Here is a 3,719-nt window from a genome sequence, read left to right as displayed (position 1 = left end):
TCCCATGTTCCATAGGAGGCAGTTTCTTTCATTGGTACAGGGTCTCATTCAGTAGCCCAGGCTGGCCTTGAGCCCTCCATCTTCTTACCTAAACTTAGAAAGTGCTGTGGTTACAGATGTGGGTCACCACACCCAATCAAGTATTCTGTCATATTTGTACATTCCCTTCTTCTGCAGTCATGGGGATGAACCCAGAGCCTTGCAATGGAGTCACGTCCCCCCCAGTTGATCTACTCAGATTTCTTATTTACACACACCTATGTTTCAGACTTTTTTCTCTTCCCAGGGATTTCTCAAGGTTACCTGAGAACAGCTATCTAGAAAGCTGGACCAAAGGTTACCATCTTGCCCTTATGCTACGCTTGAGAAACCTGGGAACACAGGGCCTGAGTGTTTCACTAGGGTCATCTGGATGGTGGGAACTGAAGTCCAACTTCTAGACTTCATTGATGCTGCATTTCCTGGCTACTGTGTCATCTCTTCTCAGCTTTCCTTGAAAATGAAGGGGCTCCTGGTGTCCCACATAGTGAATGTCAGAAAGAGGGGCAAATGCTGGCTTTGAAGCCAGTAGCCACTCAAAAGCTACCCCACTGGCCTGGGAGAGCAGAGCTGTACCCACCACTCATGCCTTGATCTATGAGGAAATCTAATTTGTGTATCTTCAGTGGATAATATCTAGGACTAATTATGACAGCAGGACACCAGTATAGCCTTGTGTGTTACATTGATCTGATAAATTATCATTTGTTATTCGAGCTCACTGAGAAGCTGACTCTGCAGCTGGGGTTGCCCTCCCTGGTTTCAGACCCAAGCATGGTTATCTCAAAGCATCTTCCAAAGCCTCTTGCCTCTAACTCTGTGCCTGAGGAGGAGAAAGAATAACAAAGGAGCCTAAGAGTGAAAACAGTGTATCCTTAACAACAGCTAGGAGGTGAACCATTTCCATCAGGGGTTATTATTTTTATCCTATCCCATGATATAAAGATACGTGCAGTCAGTAAGGGAAGCCAGAATCTGCCACAGAAACTCACCCATCGAGAGAAAGCTCCCCCAGGAAGTCCAGCTAATGCCTCAACTTTCTCAGTTGGGTTTTCCTGAATGAGTGAGAACTTTATCTGATGATGCTGTCTCTATCTGTTGCTATTTGTTCTTTGGCTTGGGGACACCTTACCCAAGGGGACATACCACTCCATTTGGGGGCTCTCTCCATTGGCATCTTCAACAGATCTTCGAAATGGAACATCCTCAGTTTATTTCTACAGGAGATTTTAAGTCCCTGGCTTGATGAAGTCTTTCTATCCATCATCAATCAAACTACCTCTTGCGATTTATTCTTTTATGTTGACTTGATATATACTTAATAAACTCAATCATTGAAAACTGAAAGTATGGCTGTCATAGATTGTTTCTGGACTGTGTAGGAAGACATGATTTGAGAACATCGGACTCTTCCACCATCACCAAATTCACACTCAAGCTCCAACCACTAATGTGACTGGTATTGGACGGGGCGGTATTAAGGTAAAAAAGGGTTGCAAGGGTGGGACATTGTCTTAGTCACTTTTCTTCTTGTTGTGATAAAACAAAACAAAACCTACAAAAGCAATGTAAGTTAAGAGGGTTTATTTGGCTCACAGTCCAAGGGTATAAATGCAGGATTTTGGGGCAATCTGTCAAGTTACAAACACAGTTAGGAAGCAGAGAATGATGGATATCCACCATGCTCAGCTAGCTTTCTGTTTTGTATGCAGTCTGGGACCCAGGCCTAGGGAATGGTACCACCCATTTTAGGCTGGGTCTTTCTACCTTAATTAACCTAGTCAAGATAACCTCTTACAGGTGTGTCCAGAGATGATTTGTCTCCTGGGGATTTTAGATTTTGTCAGGCTGATAATATTAAACATCACAAGCCTTATCCAGTAGGATACCAGTCTCTCTCTCTCTCTCTCTCTCTCTCTCTCTTCCTCACTCTCTATGTTCTTCTCTCCTGCCTTTACGGCTAAGCACCACAGCAAGACCATGTGAGGACTCAGAAACCTACAGCCGTCTATAAGCCAATAAGAGAGCTCTTCTAGACCCTGGTAGATGGCTCCCTGAACTTCTGGCCTACAGGACTGTGAGGAGATTAGGTTCTATTACTTAATCTTCTCAGTCTGAAGGATTTTTATCCTGGCAGCCAGAGCTAGAATTACAAAGACAAAACTAGAAGATGAGGGGAAAAGGGCAGATTTTGCAAGGACCAGGCACCACCCAGGGGTCTCTCTGCCTACTGCCCTCCTCCTCATAATGATCTCTTCCACCCTCAAGTCCTATTCTTATCTTCCACAAAATGCCTTTCCTCCCATGGAAATAGGTTGTGGCTACACATATACCAAGAGTATACCAAGGCCCTTGGCTCTGCCAAGGAGCAAAGCACTTTCCTGGCAGGGGCTACATTAAACACACACCTGAGTCTCCCTTCACCTGTAACCCTGAGGTCACTTTAGCTTTGCAAGCCTCGTGCTATCTGTGTCCTTCTGGGGCTCAACTTGGGCTGCCAGATGTGTCCATAGGTGATACAAGGGACCTAAGCAGGATGAGAGGAAGCCCTATGCATGCCCCATCCTCCTTCTTATCTACAGGAATGGAGAAAAGGGATGCCCAGAACATGGATACGGCTGACTGCTCAGGAGAAAGACTGAGATCCAAAATACTCAGGCTAAGTTAGACTCCCAGCATTTGGTGGGATTAGAGTGGGTAGTCAGGGAGGAGGCCATCTTGGCCTCTCACATTCAACCCCCACCTAAACTATTTGGTTTATACAAAAATCAGTGTGCTTGGTGTACAAGCATGTTCTGAGTCAAACCCCCAACTCCCCAAACCCCTTTCCATGTAGACTTGTCTATTTATTTCTAAAGAAATTCCAGAACCATCCATGCCTCCCCTGATCCCGTACCTCACCATCCCTTCTCACTAGTTGCTCTTCAAGCCCTTCTGAACCCTCCTATTAAGATGCTCCCGGGCCATGTAAAGGATCTTAAGTAACCAGCTGGTCCTATTCACACCATAAGAATCTTGAATGTTCTTATTGTTCCGAGAAGCTGTCGAAGCCTGGTCTACAAGAGTGTGTGTGCACATGTTCACACAGACAATCATAAATGGCCCTTTCTCAGGTTCTTCTCGGGGTTGTTCCCAGTCCACAGGTGCCCTGTAAATCAGGCCAGGCCAACAATGCACACCTTCGCCGGCTCTCTGCATCTTCCTCTTCTCCCATGAGCCTGCCCAGGCTTTGAAAGGAGTCTAAGTTTCCACCCTGGGGATCTGCACAGGGCTCAGCTTCCCTAAAGCGGCTGTGTACCCAGCTTCCTTTATAAGGGGTCACTCCTTGGTCTCCTATCTCCTGCACTTGACTAAATTTACCCACTGTCAGGTCAGCAAAATAAGAGCTGATCGGCTTTCGGCCTCACTTGGGAGACAAGGGGCTGTTGAAACTGGATCTTCGCGCTTTGATTATCAATCTCTATCACCTGCACGCATTTACACCCTATGGAGGGTTTTCTGTGGATCTGTTTACATGGGGGAGTTGTGTGGGGATTTATGAACTAAGGGGCTCTTGGGTCACTTCAAGTCTGCAGCAGCTAGAGCTTTGTGAATACTTTTAACTGCAGTTGTTGAGAAGGAAGAAAGAAAGAAAGAAAGAAAGAAAGAAAGAAAGAAAGAAAGAAAGAAAGAAAGAAAGA

This window comes from Grammomys surdaster, unplaced genomic scaffold (genome assembly GCF_004785775.1).
Source record: "Grammomys surdaster isolate TR1022 unplaced genomic scaffold, NIH_TR_1.0 192, whole genome shotgun sequence".
NCBI lineage: Eukaryota > Metazoa > Chordata > Mammalia > Rodentia > Muridae > Grammomys > Grammomys surdaster.
This window is presented reverse-complemented; position numbering follows the sequence as displayed.